The following is a 17,542-nucleotide window of genomic DNA, read 5'->3' as shown; positions in this document are numbered from 1 at the left end:
TAATCCAAGGCCATTAACATTTGCAACAGCCCACCCCATGGCACCCAGTCGCCAGGCCGTGTCACCACTATGTCTGGTTGTAATCTATGCAATAGGGTCATTGGACACCAATGTAGCAACAGTTCACCTAGGCTGTGGCCTGTCGCCACACAAGGCATCATGTATTGCACAAGGAGGAAGTTCACAAGCCACTGGTTCCAGTCCCCTTTCACAGTGTGCCAAAAAGCATCCTTCATTGTCCAGACCATCCACTCCACCTGCAATTGGTGGTCGTATGAAACGGAGCAGATGTTACATGGCGAATGAGACCACTGTCCAAAAACAAGACCATTGTCCAAAATATTGTGCTCAGCCTAGCCCGCTTTTTCTAGGAGTCATTGGAATGTCAAATATTATAAATTATTATGAATATATCTAGAACTATGCATTCAGAATTATTAATAACTATTCTGAATATCATTACTCAGTTCCTAAATATTTTTAAAAACCAAATTGTGTATCCCTAGTCTACATGGCTACATGTTTGTATATAGTTAGTTCTACTAGAACAACCATGGTGTCTGAAGTGTAAGCAGAAGAAGAAACATTTTTTTGTATGTATGGTGGTCCCTGTTTGTTTTAATGCACATTCAAAATAATGCTTCATAGATAACATTCATGCATTGAAATCAATGTGGAAATTATAACAGATAGGAGCACATCTGAGTTTTCTGCACTGAAGAAAAAAACAGGCTATTGTGAGTACTATCTATCTCCATTAACACTCTAACTAGCTCTAGTGAGAAAAAAATCACCAGACAAGAAACAGAAATGAAGCTGAGAACCTATGAAGCCAGTAGGCATTTTGCCAAGGAGATGTGATTTGTGCCTTCAGTTTCATCATTTTTCAGCTCTTTCAATCAGTATAAATATTTTTTGCTCTAGTCTCACTAGCTGGTTATAGAGATCTAGTCCAAGAACATGTAAATGTAAAAGAGAAGATACGCTATGATTCTGTGAGTAAGATTTAACAAGTTTTTTTATGTCAAACATTAGTAAATGATAATTTCAGAACTTTGCAGTAACAAAATGACACCTATTGCATCCAAACACATTTGTACCTAAATGATGATGATATCATAGAAGAACCGGAATCAGAAAAGTTCCTGTAACAGAAACAGTCTTGTATTAGAGAAGTAGTTGCTTTTTTAAGATGCAAAGGGTATAATGGCTGCTAGAAAAAAAAGGTGGTCAATATCACTTGATCTGCAAAGTTATACAACATTTGCTAGTTCTAACAATGGGTATTTCAAGAAACCCTGCCATAACACGGTCACTGAGCACCCCAAAAGCTTCTTCAGAGGACTGATTTTGCAATCTCCAGCAAGGTCACCTTCACTTTGTGCACCACATCAGGGTATTTTGGAACAGTGTTATATATATTTTAAAAACATAATAAAAGGAAGAAAGTATCCCACATGCAGACTCCAACAAGAGTACATGCTCCATTCACAGAAGAGTTTACAAAAGATGTAAGTGCATGGAGGAGATTTCCACTGAACTTCCCTCAAGCTACAACCCCTCCCTCTAGCTGTATTCCACTGTTCCCAAGAAGCAGTTTTGGAACGTTTGCGTGTGTGTGCGGGGGGGGGGATTTTCATTCTTGTAATACTTGTATTCATGGTTCATATACTCCAACTCCATTGCAAAATTCTACCTTCTTTGTGCCCTGATCATGCCAAATATCATGAATTTGACAGTGACTGCTGAAGAGTAATTACACATTGTGATATTAATATTAGTAGACCCCTACAAATTTGGATATTGTATGACCATTTGGGGATTTAAATATACAAAGCAAAATATTACCAGAGACTACGTTATTTTCTATGACTTCATCACCCAAAATAATGCATTTAGAGAAGACTGAGTTACTAACAATATTGAGAATATCACTGATGAAGATATCAAAATGGACTATACCTAGGAATCCATTTTTAAATTGTTTTGAACATTGTTCTCATAACCCCTGCAGGAGTCCAATATGCCCTCACTTAGGCTCACCTTAATCAGTTCAATTATTTCCTTTTTTCTTTCTACAGGATGTCTATACCTTCTATCTTGTGATAGTCCACTCTTCATCATAAATCACAACTCATAATCTTCTCATCCAAAAGCACCTTGTACTTCTCTCATAGGCTTACTTTTACATTTACCTTGATGAATGGACATAGACTGAATCTTACCAGTTCTATACTCACAAAATTTACACTTATGCATCACTACCTCACCTCCATGTACTCCTAGGCATGCTGGTGATGTCTCAGGAAACTTCACTAACAATCCGTCATTACAACTATCTTTAAATAACATTTTCTCCACATCAACTATCCTTCATCTCAACCAACTCAGTTGATTTAATCTCATTTTCTAACCCAACAAACTTTTCCAAATTAACATCCTTATCTACACTCATCTCCACAATCTCTTCAGGCACCTTATCCCTATTATTATCCAACTCAACCTCACCTCTGTCAGTGTCACATCTGATAGTTTTGTCATATCCAGTATTATTTTTGGGTTCAGTGTTTATCAGTACCTCTCTAGCTTCATTGGATATCTCAACAACTTCACTAAGCACCTGAAAATTAGTCTCAATTAATCACTCTCCACCCCTCCACTCAAGGGAAATTGTAGAACCCCATACATAAAAGTCAAGGCAACAAGGGCTACACACATTGAACGCCCCCAACCCAAGGGGAATAGTCTTAAAGTGGTTGAACTTTCTTGAGAACAGGTTGCAGAGGGTTGCAGTGAGGGAGGAGCTGTTGGCCCCTTAGCACTCCCTTGTGGGGTGATACTCTCCCCTACTTTATTTAACATCTATATGTGCCCCTTCCCCCTTCAAGGATCGCTGCCTTGCTGTGGCAAGGGGGCTTGTGTAGCTCAGTGAAGCTATGAGCTATGCCGTGCAGGGCCACTCAAGACGGACAGGTCATAGCTGAGAGCTCTGACAAAAGGTGATCCACTGGAGAAGGAAATGGCAAACCACTCCAGTATCTTTGCCATGAAAACTCTATGGACAGTTCCAAAAGGCAAAACGATATGACGCCAGAAGATGAGCCCCTCAGGTCGGAAGGTGTCCAATATGCTACTGGGGATGAGCAGATGGCTAGTACGAGTAGCGCCAGAATGAATGAAGGGACTGGGCCAAAGCCGAAAGGACTCTCAGTTGTGGAAGTAACTGGTGGTGAAAAGAAAGTCCTATGCTGTAAAGATTTTTATTCCATAGGAACCTGGAACGTCAGATCCATGAATCAAGGCAAGGTGGACATGGTTAAACAAGAAATGACAAAACTGAACATTGACATTTTAGGAATCAGTGAACTAAAATGGACAGGAATGGGTGAATTTAATTCAGATGACCACCAGGTATACTACTGTGGGCAAGAATCTCGCAGAAGAAATGGAGTAGCCTTCATAATCAATAAGAGAGTACGAAAAGCAGTGTTGGGATACAGTCCCCAAAATGACAGAATCATCTCAGTTCAAATCCAAGGCAAACCATTCAACATCACAGTGATCCAGGTCTATGCCCCAACCACATCTGCTGAAGAGGATGAAGTTGATCAGTTCTATGAATCCCTACAACACCTTCTAGAAGCAATGCCAAAAAATGATGTGCTTATCATCATGAGGGATTGGAATGCTAAAGTAGGAAGCCAAAAGATAACCAGGATAACAGGCAAGTTTGGCCTTGGAGTACAAAATGAAGCAGGGCACAGGCTGGTAGAATTTTGTCAAGAGAATACAATGGTCATAGCAAACACTCTTTTCCAACAACCCAAGAGACGACTCTACACATGGACATCACCCAACGGTCAACACAGAAATCAGATGACTATGTGCTCTGCAGCCAAAGATGGAGAAGTTCTATACAGTCAATAAAAACAAGACCAGGAGCTGATTGTGGTTCAGATCATCAGCTTCTTGTTGCAAAATTTAGGCTTAAATTGAAGAAAGAAGGGAAAAGCACTAGGCCACTCAGGTATGAACTAAATCATATCCCTGACGAATACACAGTGGAGGTGACAAATAGATTTAAGGAATTAGATCTGATAGACAGAGTGCCTGAAGAACTATGGACTGAGGTTCGCGACATTGTACAAGAGGTAGCAACTAAAACCATCCCAAAGAAAAAGAAATGCAAGAAATCAAAATGGCTGTCTGAGGAAGCTTTACAAATAGCTAAGGAGAGAAGGGAAGTGAAAGGCAAGGGAGAAAGAGAAAGATACACCCAACTGAATGCAGAATTCCAGAGAAAAGCTAGAAGAGATAAGAATGCCTTCTTAAATGAACAGTGCAAACAAATAGAAGAAAACAATAGAATGGGGAGGACCAGAGATCTTTTCAAGAAAATTGGAGATATGAAGAGAACGTTTCATGCAAAGATGGGTATGATAAGGGACCAAAATGGTAGGGACCTCACAGAAGCAGAAGAGATCAAACAAAGGTGGCAAAATTATACAGAAGAACTATACAAGAGCGAGCTTAACATCCCTGATGACCACAATGGGGTAGTTACTGACCTGGAGCCAGACATCCTGGAATGTGAAGTCAAATGGGCCTTAGGAAGTCTGAGCAACAATAAAGCTAGTGGTAGTGACAGCATTCCAGTTGAACTATCCAAAATCTTAAAGGACGATGCAGTAAAAGTGCTACACTCAATATGCCAACAAATTTGGAAAACTCAACAATGGCCACAGGATTGGAAAAGGTCAGTTTACATTCCAATCCCAAAGAAGGGCAATGCCAAAGAATGTTCAAACTACTGCACCATTGCACTCATTTCTCATGCTAGCAAAATTATGCTCAAAATCCTACAAGCTAGGCTCCAGCAATATGTGGACCGAGAACTTCCAGAAGTACAGGCAGGATTTCGAAGAGGCAGAGGAACTAGAGATCAAATTGCCAACATATGCTGGATCATGGAGAAAGCTAGGGAGTTCCAGAAGAACATCTACTTCTGCTTCATTGACTATGCTAAAGCCTTTGATTGTGTGGAGCACAACAAATTGTGGCAAATTCTTAAAGAGATGGCAATACCGGAGCATCTTATTTGAGAAATGTATATGCAGGTCAAGAAGCAACAGTGAGAACTGAACATGAAATCACTGATTGGTTCAAAATTGAGAAAGGAGTTCGGCAATGCTGCATACTGTCGCCTTGCCTATTTAACTTTTATGCGGAGCACATCATGAGAAAGGCGGGATTAGAGGAGTCACAAATTGGGATCAAGATTGCAGGGAGAAATATCAACAACCTCAGATATGCAGATGATACCACTCTAATGGCAGAAAGTGAAGAGGAACTAAAGAGCCTGTTGATGCGGGTGAAGGAGGAAAGTGCAAAAGTTGGTTTGAAACTCAACATCAAGAAAACAAAGATCATGGCATCCGGCCCTCTCAATTCCTGGCAAATAGATGGGGAAGAAATGGAGATAGTGACAGATTTTATTTTCCTGGGCTCCAAGATCACTGCAGATGGGAACTGCAGCAAAGAAATTAAAAGACGCTTGCTCCTGGGGAGGAAAACTATGGCAAATCTAGACAGCATCCTAAAAAGCAGACACATCACCCTGCCAACAAAAGTGTGTTTAGTCAATGGTATTCCCGGTTGCAATGTATGGTTGCGAAAGTTGGACCATAAGGAAGGCCAAGCGTCAAAGAATTGAGGCTTTTGAACTATGGTACTGGAGAAGACTCTTGCGAGTCCCTTGGACTGCAAGGCGAACAAACCGGTCAGTCCTAGAGGAGATCAGCCCTGACTGCTCCTTAGAAGGCCAGATCCTGAATATGAAACTCAAATACTTTGGCCACCTCATGAGAAGGAAGGACTCCCTGGAGAAGAGCCTAATGCTGGGAGCGATCGAGGGCAAAAGAAGAAGGGGACGACAGAGAATGAGGTGGCTGGAAGGAGTCACTGAAGCAGTAGGTGCAAACTTAAATGGACTCCGGGGAATGGTAGAGGACAGGAAGGCCTGGAGGATCATTGTCCATGGGGTCGCGATGGGTCGGACACGACTTCGCACCTAACAACAACAATGTGATCAAGTTGGTCTGTAATTAAGGGGGGGGGGTCACCAGTTTGCGGATGATGCACAGTTCTCTCTTCTCACGGACAGCTGGCTGGATCTACCCCCAGAAACGTTTGCCAGTTGTTTGGAAATGCAATTACCTAGCCTGGAGGGAGTGCAATTGACATCTGCACCCCTGGTCAGGAATTTGAGCATGACCTTTGATGCCTCATTATACATGGAGGCTCAGATCATAGAATCATAGAATGATGGAAGGGACCTCCTGGGTCATCTTAAAAACAATAGTACAGATAAAATGGTGGTTGTGTTAACATACAATAAATAATAAATAACAGCAATAATATTATTATTAAATAAAGGTACCTTCTTTCTAACATTCCGAGATGTAATTCAATCCCTTTGTTTGCCTATAAACCACAGAAAACCCTCAAGGAAATGCTTGTTCATAGTAGATTCTCCCACACGGGACCAGCAGTGAGTGGGAAAGGGTTACCAAGTGTTTTTTTCCTTTCAGTATCCTGAAAAAGTATAACTTTAAGAGTTGCAATTATGATTAAACTTTCTCCATCAATCAATACACTATGTACGTGTGTGTATATATATATGTGAAACATATCAAATGGAGTATTGTGTCCAGATCACGGGAGGTGATGGTACCGCTTTACTCTGCTCTGGTTCGGCCTCACTTGGAGTACTGTGTTCAGTTTTAGGCACCCCAGTTGAAGAGGGATGTAGACAAACTGGAGCATGTCTAGCGGAGATCAACACAGATGGTGAGGGGTTTGGAGACCGAGATGTATGAGGAAAGGTTGGGGGAGCATGGTCTGTTTAGCCTGGAGAGGAGACAACCGAGAGGGGATCTGACAACCATCTTCAAGTATTTAAAAGGTTGCCATGTAGAGCAGTGATCCCCAACCCCTGGTCTGGGAGTCGGTACTGGTCCGTAGATCAGTCGGTACTGGGATGCAGCTCTGTCTAAGAAGTTAGGTGCTTCAGCCCACCAACATTGACCCAAGTTGGCAGACGTCCAGGTCACAAAGCTCCCCTTCTCCATTCCTGCTCTGACAAGGACTCCCTCATCTCACTTTCAGGAGCGCCTTATTCCCAGGGCAGCCCACACAACTCTGTGGCAACGAGGTTCCTGCCCGCTGCCTTCAGCAACCATGGTGAAACCACGGTGAAAAGAAACAGAGGCCAGCTTGCTCCCCCATCCTTCTTGTCTGTTTGCCCAATCAGAGGAGGCGTAGTGGCCTCCAGCCAAGCCCGCCCCTCCAGCGCCATCCGATGACAGGTCCTCTAGTAAAGACAGGCCTCAGTAAAATTGTCAAGCGTTGACCGGTCCCCAGTGATAAAAAGGTTGGGGACTACTGATTTAGAAGATGGAGCAGAGTTGTTCTGTCTTGCCCCGGAGGGATGGACTAGATCCAATGGGATGAAATTAATTCAAAAGAAATTCCATTTAAACATCAGGAAGAAGTTCCTGACAGAGCGGTTTTCTCAGTGGAACAGGCTTCTTCAGGAGGTGGTGGGTTCTCAATCTTTGGAAATGTTTAAACAGAGACTGGATAGCCATCTGACAGAGAGGCTGATTCTGTGAAGGCTCAAGGGGGTGGCAGGTTACAGTAGATGAGCAATAGGGATGTGAGTGTCCTGCATAGTGCATGGGATTGGACTAGATGACCCAGGAGGTCCCTTCCAACCCTATGATTCTATGTTACTTTTGACCAAGTAACAGGTTTGCTGGATCATGGAAATTTGGCTGATGTCATTTACTTGGATTTTAGTAAAGCTTTTGATAAGGTTCTCCATGATGTTCTGATGGATAAGTTGAAGGACTGCAATCTGGATTTTCAGATAGTTAGGTGGATAGGGAATTGGTTAGAGGAGCGATCCCCAACCTGTGGGCCATGGACTACATGTGGTCCTTCGACTAATTGAAGGTGGGAAGGACGCCTTCTTTCCCCCCCCCCCGGCCCTTTACTTCATCCCCCCCAGCCCTTTACAACACACGTCATTGTTGTGGCTTGTCTGTATCTTATTTTGAAGGGATGTTTAAACATTACCATAGCGATCAGAGAGCGTTAGGGCAGTGGTTGAGAGTAGAGGAGTAAACTCCCCCCCCCACCGGGCCTCAGTAAAAGGCGTTGAGTGGTCCCCGGTGAGTGGTCCCCGGCGTTGAGTGGTCCCCAGTGATAAAAAGGTTGGGGACCACTGGGTTAGAGAACCGCACTCAAAGAGTTGTTGTCAATGGTGTTTCATCAGACTGGAGAGAGGTGAGTAGCGGGCTACCTCAGGGCTCGGTGCTCCGCCCGGTACTTTTAAACATATTTATTAATGATCTAGATGGGGGGGGGTGGAGGGGGTGAAGTTTGCAGATGACACCAAACAGATGGGGGGGGGGTGGAGGGGGTGAAGTTTGCAGATGACACCAAATTGGGAGGACTGGCAAATACTCCGGAAGATAGAGACAGAGTTTAACGAGATCTGAACACAATGGAAAAATGGGCAAATGAGAACAAGATTCAATTTAATAAAGATAAGTGTAAAGTTCTGCATCTGGGTCAGAAAAATGAAAAGCATGCCTACTGGATGGGGGATACGCTTCTAGGTAACTCTGTGTGTGAACGAGACCTTGGGGTACTTGTGGATTGTAAACTAAACATGAGCAGGCAGTGTGATGCAGCGGTAAAAAAGGTGAATGCCATTTTCGGCTGTATCAACAGAGGCATCACATCAAAATCACAAGACGTCATAGTCCCATTGTATACGGCACTAGTCAGACCACACCTGGAGTACTGTGTGCAGTTCTGGAGGCCTCACTTCAAGAAGGACGTAGATAAAATTGAAAGGGTACAGAGGAGAGCGACGAAGATGATCTGAGGCCAAGGGACCAAGCCCTATGAAGATAGATTGAGGGACTTGGGAATGTTCAGCCTGGAGAAAAGGAGGTTGAGAGGGGACATGATAGCCCTCTTTAAATATTTGAAAGGTTGTCACTTGGAGGAGGGCAGGATGCTGTTCCCATTGGCTGCAGAGGAAAGGACATGTAGTACTGGGTTTAAACTACAATGTTATATGCTAGATATCAGGAAAAAAATTTCACAGTCAGAGTAGTTCAGCAGTGGAATAGGCTGCCTAAGGAGGTGGTGAGCTCCCCCTCACTGGCAGTCTTCAAGCAAAGGTTGGATACACACTTTTCTTGGATGCTTTAGGATGCTTAGGGCTGATCCTGCGTTGAGCAGGGGGTTGGACTAGATGGCCTGTATGGCCCCTTCCAACTCTATGATTCTATGATATATATAGTTGAGAGTAAATACAAAAGTTTTGAGCATTTAAGTTGCATCAGAAATCACAGGGGCTCAATGCCTATGGTCCAGCACTTCAGGACAACTCAGTAGACCACCAAAGCTCGTTGGTTTTATGGCATTGAGAAGATTTCAACATCTACTGAACATGACATCTTCCCAGAAAAGGAAACTTTCTGTATGTTTACTTGCAGGACTCTGGAACCAGGTTTAAATCAGGAGATTGATTGGATGTGTATTTATATATAAAATATTGTTCTTTCTTTTTTTGCTACCTTGATTGTACTTGGAAAGATGTCCATTTATAGGTGCACAGATAGAAGTCTATTCTTTACTCCCTCTGACCTCTCTGGTTTCAACTGGTCCTAACAGGCCAGCTCTAACTTTCTGCCAGCACTGTCGCATCGTCTTCCTATAATATTAAATTCTCTCACCCCACCTCTCCCATCAGTTAACCACCTCACCTGCCTTTGTACATGCACTGATTTCATGGGCACACAACAGAATTTCTTGGCAGCCTGAAAGAAGGTAATTTTCATTCCACTTCTTTTCCCTCCCCTCCTTAATTCATAAACAAATTATTCCAGTTTTTTCACATTTTCATTTCTTACAGAAAACTATAAACTAATAAGTGGACATTTTCCATTAGACCCATTGATTTTGTCACCCTAAAAATACGTGATAATTATATTGGTAGTCTCTTTCATTATTGATTTGAGTTGTTTGAACATATAACAATGATCCCATTCTCTTATTTGTTTACATGTTCTCATAAGTTATTTATTTTACTGACTGCTTTATGTTTTTTATCATATGTGTGTCAAAATTAGACCTCTGAGGAAGACCCAGTGAGGGTCAAAATGTATCAGATCTAAGACCAAAGATCGTACAGTGCACAGGATAACTTTTCAACAATAGACTTTTTGTGTGTTTTTAACTTGAAAGTATTAAGTTGTGTAATATAAATGTTCACATATTTTTGTAACTTGTTGTCCAGTTCACACAGACATTCAACCTTTTAGGCCCTAACTATTCCAATTAGGTTTTTTGTTTCCTGTTCTATGGTGACCAAGTCTATTAATTAAAACTAACCACCCCCACCCCACACACACACCTCAAAAAACCCCACTTCTGTCAGGTAGCCTCCTCTCCGGAGGGCAGGGCTCCAGGCCTAGAGTCCTCTAACAGGTAGACCTGTTTTCCTGAGGCCAGATCTTCATCACCCCGGCACACTAAGATAGATAAGGGAGGCCCAATCATGTTCCCCAGATGGCCAGCAAAATGCAAACAAGAGTTGGTTTGTGGCACATCACTTTTTCTTTCCAAATGGCTTAAGGTCACCTGCCCTGGCCTCAGGAGAGATGTGATAGATCTCTCTGCACTCTTCCCAGCTGTGTTTGAGTAGATTGAAAACTCAGATGATAGTGTTGAGGGGAGAGTTGCCTGAATTGTCAGCATGGCCCTTGTACCTCCTAGGCTGCATGTTATAGATGACGGTTTGCTTCTTATGTACAATTCTGCTGTGTGATCTCTAAATAAATAAACAAATCAATAAATCATAAATAGGTAGGTTAGTGAGTTCTGTTTCATGATTTTAATCTTTGTACAATTTTATGAGGTAAGCTTCCTTGAGCCTGCTGTGTAAGGAGGGGCAGCCTGGACATTTCATAATAATTTATAGACAACATTCCTTTGCCCACCACAGGCCTCCTGTGATATAAATGAGGCTGAGAGAGCTCTGCAAGAACTGTGACTAGCCTGAGGTCACCCTGTGGATGATATGTGGGGGTGGTGGAATAAACCAGCCTGCTTCTCCAGTGACCTTTAAGGCCATCTGCGGCTTGGTTCTTAGGATCACTGGATCCCCCTCAGGCTCTGCCACGTCATCAAGCAGACCCCTGGTGGTTGTTTGTAGAGGGGGAAGGGGAATTTTTACTATCTTGATGTTTTATTTTAGAAGAGGGGGTTTTATATTGGGAGGATGACTTTCTTAAGGCAGGCTATAAATTAAATGGTAAATAAAATAATGAACATGTTATGTTTCCAGTGTCTGAAATTCGTCCCACTATTTTGGGTGGTACAATGGTTTGCTTAATGCCTGTTCCGGGCTGTTCTAAGTCATTACGGCTTTTACCCTGTACCATTGTTTTATTATTGCTCTGGTCTAAGACTGTTTAAATAAATATGCTAAATATGCTGTGTATAATCTGTTCAGTGGAAACATATACTTGCTCTCTACCTTTGCTGTCCTTGAAAATTTTCAATGTTTTAAAAACTGAAATAACTTGGAGGAACTGAAGCAGCATATCCACATCTGAACATTTGATTTTGGAAGCACAATTTGCAATATTTGACTTCAAAAACTGTAAACCTTTAATGTAGAAATCTATTCACATGCCAAGTGTAACTGTTGTATATAGTGTAGCACTTATATAATAACCCTACAAGCTGGTTTGTTTTCTGATAGGACAATTTTAAGATTATTAGAATTCATGCTTTAATTGTAGCTTTCAAGCTGTTCAATCTGAGTTAATAACTATTATTCCTTCTTCTAGTTAAACATTACTAAACACATATACTGAGATCTATCTTGAGTCACCCTCTTTTCTTAAAAGGGTTTTAAAGTTGATTTAAAGACATTTTTCTTTTCCTAATAAAAAAATTAATGCAACCTATATGTCAGAGAAGAGTTACCTATTTAAAAGGAATATTTTGAAGTGAGATTATCTGATCTATGAACCATTAATAAAGCTCAATTCAATATATGCATTCCCTGGGAGTCAGGGATAGATTTATTGCTTTTATTGCCTACACAGTCTCTTGTGACAGACAGAAAGAAATTCTGAGATTGCGGAGCCTGTTTTACCTGGAAACAGTGAGAAGAAAGAAAACGGGATGGACTCTTGTATATCATTGATCTCCTGGTCACCAAATAATGATTCAGATTCACAGAGAGATCCGTAAAAGTCTGTGGTTTATTACTGTCTTGTATCTCTATATTAACCACCTCATTATCATCCCAAATGGAATATAAATCCAGCAGTATCCAGTTGCTTTAATCTGCACTCTAGCTTCTCTCCCATTTTTATCCTGTAAATCTTAGCCCTACATAAAGTGAACAAGTGTACAATTACCAGGTTCTTCAGTAGAAGACAATTACAAGAGATATATTTCTTTTGCTCAGGGGGACAAGGTACACACAGTTTCATATTTCTTAATAGGACTTCCTTGCTTGTACAATAGACCTATTGACACGATTGATCAGAAGAGGCTGCCAGACTGTGGAAGAGTTTCAGCACCACTTTTATTCCTCCTTTTTTGTCTCCTCCTCCATTCCATTCTTGGAGAGAGAAATTGGATCCTCATATTCAAATATACCTGCAAAGGGCTGGAGGAAACTGTGCTAAGGAAAACTCCATTAGCTCTAACAGATAGTTAACCAGCATTTGGCTCTTTCCCTCTATCCTCATCAAGTAGACTTATAACAGTGTATACCTATGGAAATAAATATCTAATTTAATCCCAATGTAACAGTACAAGAGCCCTGCAGATCTATTTCAATGGCCATTCTGTTTCCTCTGTGACCAGACAGCTGCCTCTGGAAAATTTTCAAGATGAGCAGAGAAGCAGTAGTCTTCCCTTGTATGGGTTTCCCCCAGTATCTGTGATTCAGAAATCTACTGCCTTTGACCACAGAGGTCCTAATTGGCTGTAAAAGATCACTGCTGTCATTCCCCTGGGCATTTGCAAAATCATATTATAAGACGCAAATGGAGAGCCAGCTTGGGGTAGTGATTAAGAGCGGCAGCGGCAGCTTCTAATCTGGTGGACCAGGTTTGAGTCCCCATGCCTCCACATGCAGCCAGCTGGGCAACCTTGGGCTCATCACAGTACTGACCGAGCAGTGATATCAGGGCTCTCTCAGCCTCACTTACCTCACAGGGTGCCTGTTGTGGGGAGAGGAAAGGGAAGGCGACTGTAAGCCGCATTGAGACTCCTCTAGTTGAGAAAAACAGCATATAAAAGTCAACTCTTATTCTTCTTTGAAGATTTTGTAGGCTATTTTGGAATAACTGAATGCAAGACATATACTTTGCACAGTTGCATAAATGAGGAAATTTCAGTGGACACAGGATTCTGACCTCGCAACACTTTAGTGTTCACATGTCAGGGGAAACACATGTACTATCCGTGTACAGTGTGCACCTGCATTTCTTAATACATACATTAACAGATTCTCATAGAACATTCAATGCATATATAGGTAAATGTGAAATTTGTATTCCACATTTATCCAAGTACAGGTCCCCAGTGTCATTTCTACAATGCACACAGGCACTTTCTTATAAACAGGTGAATCTCTGAACTGCCATGATCAGCATGTATGTGTGTGTATGTGTGTCTGTGTGTTTGTTTGTGTGTTTACTTTTTAGGCTGCCCTTCTCTAACAGTAGTCTTGGGGTGCCTAACAACAATTAAAATTCAGTACATAACATATAAAATTAATTTTATTTAACACAGTCAATTAAAAGAAAAAAATTGCTGCAGTTAGAACCTGAGGAATAGATGAAATCCGACAAATATAATGGGGGGGGGGGGGAGAAGGGGAACACAGTTCAGATGTAAATGAGTGACAGCCTCAACCATATGCCTGGTGGAAGAGTGCTGTTTGCAGACCCTCTGGAACTTTGACAGTTATGAGAAGTCCCAGATCTCCACTGGCAACTCATTCCACCAGGATGGAGCCAGGGCCATGCCAGGTGCAAACCAGGTGCACTTCTTGGGGGCTGTGGATCATGGTAAAGGAGGTGTCAAGGGTCACCCCCAAAATCCTGACAGTCTGTACAGGGGAAGCACGCTTCCTCCTCTGGTATCTTCCTTCCAAGCAACAGGACCTCCATCTTCAGGAGGCTGAGCTTCAGGTGGCTTTGCTGGAGCTACTTCAACACAGCTCTTAGACACCTGTCCAATAAATTGGGCGGAGTGTTCAGCAGGCAAATCATTAACATACTGATGACACCCAAGTCCGAAGCCCCGGGCAAGCTGGGAGTACATTGCATAAAGATGTTGAATAGTATAGGGGAAAGGATCATGCCCCATGGTACTCTACACTGAAGTTGGCAGTGGTGCATTGTTCTTCCCTAATAGCGACCCTCTGTCCCCGACCTTGGAGAAAGGAGACCAGCTATTGCAGGACTGATGCCTGTATCCCCACATTACTGAGGCTGGGAGTGAGAAGCTCATGATCTAGAAGATGAAATGCTGTTGTGTGGTCTAGAAGCACCAGCAATGCCAATCTGTCTCAATTCAATTGCCTTTAGAGGTCATCTGTTAGAGCAACCAGAGCCATTTCCAACCCATGGGCAGGTTAGAAATGAGTCCAAAACCGATACTTCATTTGGGTATGCTTTTGGTTGGTCCACAGCTACCTGTTAACCAGCTTTCCCAGATACACTAAGTGTGAGATGGGGCAATAACTGGAAAGGTCCTGCAAATCCAAAAATGGTTTCTTCAATAGGGGTTGAGCCACCACCTCCTTCAGCCTCCTAAGAACATCCCTGAGAACAGGGACAGATTTATTATTTCCCAGAGAGGTCTCTCAATTCTCTCATTTCCTGATTTAAAAAGCCATGAGGGGTCAGGCTCGAGGGGGCAGATGGTCAACCTCATTGAAGCTAGCAACTTTTCCACATTGGTTTGAGCTCCCCAAAGCTCTCAAACCCTTCCCCTGGGGTTGGCCCAGAAGCCTCCAGTTCTTTTACTGTATTAACTGTTGTTGGAAGGTTGCAGCGGGGAGACAAGATTTTATCCATGAAATAGCCTCACAGCTTATGGCTAATTGACTATCATTTGAGCACCCTTCTTTGAGGGGAGTAAGGGACTGATTTACCCAAAACAGTTGAGCTGGGTGTGAGCTTGTGGATGCAATGGAGGCTGCATAGAAATCCCTTTTTGCAGCCTTCGCTGCCATTTCATGGGCTTTCATAAGTGTCCTATAGTATGTCCTTGCTGCTTCATCTTGAGTCTTCCTCCAGACCTGCTCCATCCATCTCAGCTGATTTGAGGGCTGATTCAGTTTTGGGATGCATGCGGACTAATAAACTGAAGCTTAATCTTGACAAGATGGAGACAGAAACCCTGTTGGGTGTGCTGGAGGCAGTGGTGGCCTGGACATTGCAGTACCCCAGCTTTCTTGTCCTGGGGAACTCCAGTGTTCATGCAGATGAACCCACTTTCAGTTGGAACCCAGACCTGGTGTCATCCATGGTGACACTAGGGCTCTCATAGTTTGTTACTGGCCCTACCCATCAAGCAGGTCATAACTTGGATTTGGTCTTTGGCACTGGGGTGGATCTGATAGCATTCAATCCCATTCCATAGTCAGATTTCTTTGCCCTGAACGGCTGGCTCCATACCTCACCTCCTCCCTGTACTGGTAAAAGTAGAGGCCCACCCATGGATACTTATGTATTGAGCAGGATTCCTAAATGCCCTGCAGGACCCAATGTCTCCAGCAACTTGCTGGATGATCTAGTTGATGACTGATATAGCTGGCCATCAATGTCGTTGCCTCCCAATGCCTTCTCTGCCTGTGTCTCGAATCAGCCCTCAAATGAGCTGAGATGGATAGAGCAGGTCTGGAGGAAGACTCATGATGAACTGCCTGGAGCAACAATTAGTTGTTCAATCATGCAGGCAAAGGCAAAAAAAAATTCCCCAAAGTTGTAGCACAAAGCATGCCTCTCTAAGCTCCCCCCAGTCAGGAACAAGATTTATTTTTAAAAGAAACAAGCGTCGTCATTCCATAAGCGGTGGCAATAAAGCACTATGCATCTATGATTAAGCGTTTCAATTTTAAAAAAATTAGCAGGCATCACAGGAGCCCTTCAAAGCATGGAGAAATGGGATTGGCTGTCTGGCTTGAGTGACAGGCGGAAGAGAATCCTGCATAAATCACGTCACTGTCTTTCACCATTACCAGCAGCACTTGTGGAGGGGGAGAAGTGTAAAATGGCAGCAGAGAAGAGCAAGACAGGAAAGGTGAGGAGGGGCTGGGAGGCATGCAGAAATGCCCTAATTTCTGCAAATTCCTAGAGATAACTGTTGCTTTTTTCCCTGGAGTGATATCATGCTATTCCTCCCCCCACCCCCCACCCCCACCCCTATTCTTGGTCATCCTGGGCTGATTCTGCACTTACTTTGTTTATTTCCATTGTGGATCCTGCTGAATTCAGGTTGATTTGAATTCAGGTCTTCCTTTGTCCTCCCCCATTGAAACAGAAAAGTGTTCTGCACGTGATTAGGGAAGCTCAGAAAGGGGGAACCAAGTACAGCAGGAGCCTCTTGGTTTCTTTTCTTGAATGGGGTAGGGGGAGAGAGAGGATTGGAGACAGTAGAGGAGGGGGAATAAATCGAAGAGTAAAATCCCTGCCAAGAGAAGTCAGGGCTTCTGGAGCCTCTGCTGAAAGAAGTTACACCTTCCCCTTTAAGGGAAGCTTTACAACCTCAGAATGAAGAAGCCTTTGAATTGATGCCCTGGCCAATCAGGGCTTTTCTACAGTGTTGGAGGCTCAAGGCAGCAAGTTACTTCAGGAAAAGCAGGGAGCTGCACCTTTACTCATGCCAATTTTTCTAATATCGAGGGTTATATCCACTCCAGGATATCATGGGGGAAAATTGGGTCACTCCAAATCATGCTTGTTGCAGATTAAAAAATTTAAATTGCCCCAAATCAAAATGGAAATTGCATTCAGTGTAGACGGCAGGGACTGAATCGACCTGGGATTGGAATAAAAGCTCCGTGCAGATTCATTCCTGGATTCCCACTGGTTCCCAGACAGTGGCATGGCAACCCTCAAAGAAATGTAAAATACAAATACCCTATATACTCACATATAAGCCTAGTTTTTCAGCACTCTTTTTCACAATGAAAAAGGCCTCCTTAGCTTATACGTGGGTATATATGGTAATTGAAATAAAAGCCTGCTCCAGCCAGCCAATTGTTGCACTGCCTTTTGCAAATGTGTACTGCAAGCTGAGCTTGCTCTGGCAGCTTGTAGGACATCAATGATTTGACTGAGGGAGTCTGATCTTTTTATTCCTTTTGCCTTCACTTCTTCCTCTTCTTAATGACTTCTTCTAAACTGTTATTTTGGTTTCT

Source organism: Paroedura picta, chromosome 2 (assembly GCF_049243985.1).
Source record: "Paroedura picta isolate Pp20150507F chromosome 2, Ppicta_v3.0, whole genome shotgun sequence".
In the NCBI taxonomy this organism is placed as follows: Eukaryota; Metazoa; Chordata; class Lepidosauria; order Squamata; family Gekkonidae; genus Paroedura; species Paroedura picta.
This window is presented reverse-complemented; position numbering follows the sequence as displayed.